Source organism: Streptopelia decaocto, assembly GCF_964273445.1.
Source record: "Streptopelia decaocto genome assembly, chromosome: 1".
NCBI classification, from domain to species: Eukaryota; Metazoa; Chordata; class Aves; order Columbiformes; family Columbidae; genus Streptopelia; species Streptopelia decaocto.
In genome coordinates this window covers 205,320,024-205,327,328 of record NC_138663.1, presented here as the reverse complement: position 1 = coordinate 205,327,328, position 7,305 = coordinate 205,320,024, and the positions used below count along the sequence as shown (strand labels likewise).

General features: G+C 43.2%; 1 protein-coding gene across 5 annotated transcripts in view; it reads left to right on the top strand.

Annotated features, from left to right (window-relative positions):
* Positions 1 to 109: 109 nt before the first annotated feature.
* SYTL2 (synaptotagmin like 2) overlaps positions 110 to 7,305 on the top strand; it is a 62,527-nt gene continuing 55,331 nt past the window's right edge. For 4 of the 5 annotated variants that reach the window (XM_082042944.1, XM_082042942.1, XM_082042943.1 and 1 more), the window contains exon 1: positions 110 to 150. The gene's annotated coding sequence lies outside the window, so the exon portion shown is untranslated. Of the gene's footprint in view, positions 151 to 2,147; positions 2,173 to 7,305 lie in introns of those variants that run through there. The other variant, XM_082042940.1, reaches the window with a different exon arrangement.

Genomic DNA, 7,305 nt, shown 5'->3' with positions numbered 1-7,305 from the left:
CCCTGAGGGGACCGGCCCCGTGAGGGACGGGGCGCCGCCATTGGCCCAGCGGCGGCGGCGGGAGGAGCCGCCTCGCCCCGCACCGCCTCCTCCCTTCCCCTCAGACGAGCGGGGAGGAGGCGCGGGGCAGCGGCTGCTGGCTGGGAAGAGGTAACTTGACGCTGTCTCTGACCGGAGGGGAGGGCTGGGGGAACCGCGGAGTCCCGCGGGGCTGATGGGGCTGAGCGGCCAGGTCCTGTGGGGCTGACAGGGCTGAGGCGGCGGGGGTGCCGCGCTGCCCCCAGCCCGCTGAGGCGGCAGGAGAGGTGGCGCTGCCCTGAGAGGCTTCGGGGAGCGGGGCTGTTTAGCACAGAGACAAAAAAGAGGCTCGTAAGCCACCCCTACCCGCCGTGCTGGAGCTGGGTCGGTTTGCAGGTGAGGAGTCCTGGCCCCAAGCTTTGGGCAGCCGGGCTGCTCCGAGCTCGGCGGGTTTTGCTGCGGGCAGGGCCCGTTCTGGGCCCATCAGTTCCAGAAGGACTGGGACTGCTTGAGAGAGTCCAGCGCAGAGCAAGAAAGATGATTAAGGAGTGGAGCATCTGAGGGGGCTGGGGCTCTTTAGTTTGGAGGAGACTGAGGGATGACCTAATTTATGTTTATAAATATATAAAGGGTGAGTGTCAGGAGGATGGAGCCAGGCTCTTCTCGGTGACAACCAATGATAGGACAAGGGGCAGTGCATACAAACTGGAACACAGGAGGTTCCACTTAAATATGAGAAGAAACTTCTTTGTGGTGAGGGTAACAGAGCCTGGAACAGGCTGCCCATGGGGGGTCATGGAGTCTCCTTCTCTAGAGACATTCAAAACCCACCTGGACACCTTCCTGTGTAACCTCATCTGGGTGTTCCTGCTCCGGCAGGGGGATTGGACTGGATGAGCTTTAGAGGTCCCTTCCAATCCCTGACATTCTGTGATTCTGTGTGCTCCTGAGGTGAAGGGCAGCTCACAGGTGTCATTCCCCCCCCCCACCCAGCCACTGGTTTTAGGTGGACGGAAGCACCACTTCTCAGGGACTTTCCTCAGAACCCACCTGTGGGGGTCTGTGTGCTGGGACATCCCCATTTGGCTGCAGGGAGCTCTGGTGAGAGCTGAGTAACTGTACAAACTTACCTGCCCCATAGCTCTGGAGAGGCCTGCTTTAACAAAATGACTCTCTTTATGTAAAGAGGGCGCTTAGATCTCAGTTGAGAGATGTTAATAACCTTCATGTAAATAATGCTTTCATTTTGAAGCACTAAAATAATTGTAGCTTTCAAGCGGTCTCTGGAGTAACTTGCAGATTTTGCCCTAAAGTCTGATGGACTCGGTTGTGTCTTTCCTAAGGTCTGTTTGTGGGGTTGACATTGTGACTTAAATCTGAGCACAGACTGTCAAGTGGCAAGACAAGTATTTCTGAACTTTCACAAAAGTGTAAAGGGAGGGGACTTAAAACATGCTTGACAGGATGCTCTGAAAAGAAACTTGATTTTCTTGGATAAAAGAAGCAATCAAAGTGTTGCAACAAAATATTTATGTGTTTACACTGGAGCCCTCTGTGAAGGAGTGTTTAAAAGACTGATGAATCAAACCACTTTACTAAAGTGATATACATCAACAATACAGATTTCCATTCGTTAGTTCTTGATTACCATCAGTCGTTATCACTGCATTTTCCAAAGAGTTCTCAACAATCACATCTGTACATGGTGGTAAACCTGTGACTGTACAATGCCTTGGAGCTCATGTCCTTTAGTTAGTGCCCGTGACTACAGTTCTCGATGGTCTCAGTTGCTGAGGTGAAGTGCTTGAGAGCTCTCTGGCAAGAGAAACTGGAATCAAAAGTGTGCATTTTGTGTTTTTCATAAATTACCGTCTTTCTTTGCTTATTGGTATTGTTTTATGCACCTTGTTGTCTCCTTAAAAGAAAAGGGGGTGATCTCATTTGCCTTTGACGTATTACACGTTATTTTTGGGAGTACCACTCTACCCTAGTTTTGCTAGGCATCTTTCCTGGAACCAGAATAATCCTTCAAAATCAATATCCCCTCCTTGTTCTGCAGATTTATTTTAGTTACATCTTTCCTGCCCACTCTATGTTCTTTGCTCTTCTCTTGTAGATTTACTATTCAGGCATGTTTTCCTATGCACTGTTTGGGTAAGTGTACTGCAAGTCTCTGTCCAATTGCACTTGTATTATTTATATAAATATGCATAGCTATGTAATAAAAAACTACTGGTAATGTTACAATGTTAGAAAATGCTTGTGCATTGTTACCAATTACCATATTTTAGTGTGCTTGTGTCTGGGTTTAAGGCAAGGAAATAATAAGCATGTTGCTTACTCTGCATCTACCTTACGGGTGCAGCAGGTCTCTGCTTTGGCTGCAAAGCACGTTCTTGAATTTTCCAAAGCTGTCATTGGACCTGTCTCTTGTTCAAGAAATTTCCTTCCAGCATCTCTTGCAGCCCGGAATGATGTGTTATCAGTTTCACTGTCAGGCTCCAACAATTCAGTGAAATAGGTATTTATGTCCTTGTTTACCCATGCTGACAAAGGCCAGAGTAAACAACACTCCATTTCCCCCCCAAATTCATGGCAGAAAGGTGAATTTGTCTTTTCTCCCAAACACTGGGTTAAGACCACAGACAGATATATTATCTGGAGCAAACTCCGCTTGTTCTGCAGGAGACACTTGCCAGATTCCCAGGTGGAAGCACTGCTCCAGTTTATTACTTGCAGAAAACCTTTAATGCTTGCACAGAAGGTGATGTTTTAACCATTGCATCTAGAAAACAAAGCTTAACCACGAAGTTAAACAGTGGGATGAAGTCAAAGGAATTACTTGTTTTCTACCCTGTATGATGTTTTCTGTGTTCATGACAGAAAGGAATCCTCAGCTTTCCAAGTGATGAGGAGAACAGACTGCAAACAAAAACCTACTAAGAAAGCATTATTTGCAGGGAAACCTAATTTCATTTTTCTTTAATTAGAAGTGATGATTCTGACCTGTGGAACTTCGTCTTCATTCAGTAGTGACTTGTTTTGCACCATAGCAAACAATTTGTTTCTCTGCACAGCAAGTGTTCTTCATCCAGGATGTGTGACTAACAGATAACTGCTAAAAGCTGTAGGTAAACTTCTGCTGTTCAAAGTCCATCACCTGTTGCATTTAAAGTCATCTTATTTAGGTTGCTCATAAGTCAATTTAAGGAGGCTCCTTAGTTTGGTTTTCTGGTGCCAGAACACTTTGCTTTATGGTATGTCAAGCCAGTGATGTTGCATTTGCTGTATTAGCAGTCTCCAGTTCTCTAGCTTATTTGGGTATAGAGTGACAGGTGATCTTAGCAGATTTATTCATGCTTCATTCTCTTGGTAGGGAGTCATTCCAATTCACCTGGCTACAGCAGCCGGCTGTGCTAGATTCTTAATTCGTTGTATAAGTTTTCCTTGGTATATGTAACTTGACTGTATTTTTTGCACTGAGAGCAGCAACAGAGTTATAATGTATGTGTGTGGAGGAAGAGAATAGTCCTTTTCCTCTTTTCTTACATTATAGCTCTTTATCTGGATTATAATGCCAGACTATTTTTGACCTGAATTCAACTCAGTATCCAGTGTGAATACAATAAATTAATGAACATCTTAATAATTTTTTCCTTCATCTTGCTGTATTCCTTTTCCTCTCTATTATAAGTCTTTTAAAAGTAATTTTTTTTCTCTCTCTCCTAGCCAAGGAGATTCTGCATTTCTGTCTCTGTTTCTGTATACAAAAATGCATGTGTATATAGAAATAAAAATGAAGGCAAGAACAAAGGAGATGCTTATTTGCAGACTAAGTAGCAGAACAATATCCTAGAATTGTTGCCAGGTGTTTTCATTCTACAAAAGCATCAAACTGAATATCGGTGAGTTCCATATGAAATTGCCTGCCCAGTGTTACTATCAGTCTGATTCTGACTGATAAATTGACAGATTTACTTCACTACAGGCTGGATAGACTACAGTTAGACTATGCAATCAATCTCAGCCGTGTAACTACAGCTCCTGGGCTGGAAATGGACCATCAGCTTTTTAGTTGTCAAAATCTGTGCCCGTGTTTTTCTTCTCTACTGAATTTAAATGGCTTCTGCAATCAAAAATAGCATTAAAAATAAGAACATCAGCTGTGAAGAATTAAGGGTGAGGTCCAAAAATCCTGTGTTACTGCACTTGAAGTATGTGTCCAAGCCCTAGGCAGAAATCTAACAACCAGAAGTAGTGAACCCTTGACCTTCTATTCTGGTCCTGCCCACACAAAACCGTTATGGTTTTCCTTTTTTTTTAACCATACTGAACCTACAGGTCATTTGTATTCCACCTGCGTATTGGATGAGTAGGTAACTATTTGAGTTGTGGATTGGTTTTGTTTGTTTTTTTCAAGCCTGGGATAATTTACATTAGTGGAAATGTCATTAAATTTGTCTTGGTTCATAGTGATTAGAGTACTTGTCTGGAGATTAAGAGACCTGGCCTGACTGAGAGAAAACAGACCTGTGTTCTTGTTTCTGCTTGCAAGGTTGTGATTTCAGTTAAAACCAATAGTTATTCTGTGAGATGGGTGGTTTAATCCTTGGTAGTGCAGCCCTAGGAAGGGTTAAAAATGAACCAAGTGAAACCTTTAGAGACTGTGGTATATTTTGATAATCCTCCTGGGTTAAGTGTTTTGAGGGCTCTGGTTTTGGCTGTTCCTGGGTATGTGCTGTAGCCATTGGGCAGGACAGAGCTAACACCTTGCATAACTATGCTATGAAAGAATGAGCTGCTCCTGCAAAACTAAATACCTGTTCAGGGACAGGCACAATGCTCCAAACCCCAGTCTCACAAACTCTGAACTCCTGGCTTTGCTGCTTGTGTCTGAGAAACAATTTCAACCAGTATTTCCTGCTCTCTTTTCCCCAAACCTGTGCTATTCAGCAGCATTTATATGGCAAATCCTACTTGTGCAGTGGGATTTGACACTGGCTCATCCAGAACAGCTGTAGCCTGCTACAGAAACTGTTCCCTGCTCCTCACTCACATGTTGCAGCTGGGTTTAGCTCTTACCATGTCCTTGTAGGCTCCTTGCATCATAGCACACCTTCCTTTTGGGTGCCCGAGTGCTCTGTTTGGATCTGGCCATAAGTATTCAGTGAAACTGGTACCAGTCAGGGAAAAAAACTGGGTTTTGCGTGATGTAGCCCAGCCCAGCAGTGCAAACAATCTCGTGAGTGAAGTTTTCATGGCTGATAAACTTCCTGTTATTCTTGCAATTTAATATCACTATTAAGGAGGACTGACGTTGCTGCTTGCTGGTTTCAACTTAGCCAGAATGAACCTGCTATCAGATGAAATATTCATATTATAGGGCTATCCATTGAAACATCATTATGAGGGGTTGAGGGATTTTCCTCCTAATACGGAGCTATAGTAAGCTTTTTTAAAAATGTAACTATTAAAAAACAAACAAAACAACCAAAAAACACCACCACAACAATAACCCTGAAATAAAAACTTAATTGAAAAGGTTAAGTTAATTTTGGTGACCAAGATGAGACCTAATTCTGACTATTCTGCCTACCAACTGCAGGCTTTTTTGTTTGTTTTGGTTTTTTAAGCACTTTGATTTTTAACTTATCTGAAAACTTCCCCAAAGTGCTTTTTCTCCCACCTCTTTCTTTACCTTGCTTATTGTTTCTATGACTGCAGGACTCCTAAAGAACATTCTTTTTCCTGTGGCACCTGATTGCTGCTGGTAACTGGATTCTGTGTAAGGCCCTGGTTTCAAGTAGGTACGTGACTCAGTGTAACAAGGACCGGATTAACTGACGCAAGCTTTCTTGGTAGCCTTCAGATTACATCATTATTAAGTGGGTAATTTTAACCTTAAAAACTTTCACTGGTGTCTAAGCTCAGTGGTTAGTCAGTCATCTTGTGAGAAAGCTCAGCCAAATGGCTTGTTTTGTTCATTGGCTCTTTGTGCACATCAGTAATCAGTTAAATAGAGCTGTAGTTACACTAACAAGGGTGGTGGCTGAAAAGTAGGGGGGATACAGTAACAAATTAGAGTGATTTAAGTGAATAAGGGATGTATCAACTGTACCTGTTGATACAGTTAATCCTGTCTGAGAGTGCTGGAGTGCCTTTTGCAGTATTCTGTGTGATCTCAGTTTTGTGTTGGCCTACAGGCAGCGCTGCTCTGCTGGAGCTGAAATCAGCAGCCTCCCTTGGGGGAGACAAGCATGACATAAAATGTTGCCCTCCCGATTTGATGGTTTTGTGCTCAACCTGTACCACAAAGCTGTATTGTGCACCCACCTGCAGAGAAAATGTGCAACCACCTGAGCAGTTGGCAGTGACAGTGCTTTAGAGAGGTCAAAGTGAGGCAGGAAAGGGGCAACCTGTTAACCCAGACATCCCTCGTTTTACAAACATAGTGGAGAAAAATCAGTCTGTCAGCGAGAGCGGCTGTCCTTGCTTAACTTGCTCATCACCTTGACTCAAATGAGTGAGAGTAGGGACTCAAACTCACAGGGATATAACAGATGCTGACTATCCCATAACAATGGGATAAAAATAATCAGAGAAGTCACATGGACAGGCTTTGAAATGAAACTTTTTCAAAGTTTCTTAAGCAACTGTATATTTAAGAGTCTTCCAATTAGTGTCCAAGACTGAAACTGCCCTACAAAATATCTTGCTGCCAGCTCAACAGGGTGAGCATTAGTCTAACTAAGCATTTGAATGCAAATCCATGTCTGCTGTTTGTAACATGAATTTCTTTGCATCGGTGCTGCTAGCCCCTTAGTCAACTCGTCTTGTTAGAAAGCCTGCGTTAGCAGAGTTGGGACTGTGCTGTGTAAACTGCAGCTCAGTGTTCTTTGCTTTTATAAGAAAATATTATCTAACCAAGATGAAGGAAATGTGTCACTTCCCAGTAGCCACTGATAGGAAATTCTTGTTAATTAGTCACATTGCTTTGCCCGCTTCTACTCTTGAGTGGTACAAGTTTCAGAACAGAGTCCTAGCTAAAAAGTACCTACGTACTTGCTAAACAGTGAGGAAGCAGGGTAGAGGTAGGATGGTTCCCCTGAAGTCACCAATATCTGAAGGTATCAACCCCTTTACATTGGAAACATTGATTTGCTTAATGCTATTATAAAATTTGCCCAAACCATGAACAATACATTTAACAACAGTGATTTTTATCAGTTTCACAGCATTACTTTTTAACCATGCCTATCAAGGGAATTAATGTAGAAAACATCATAA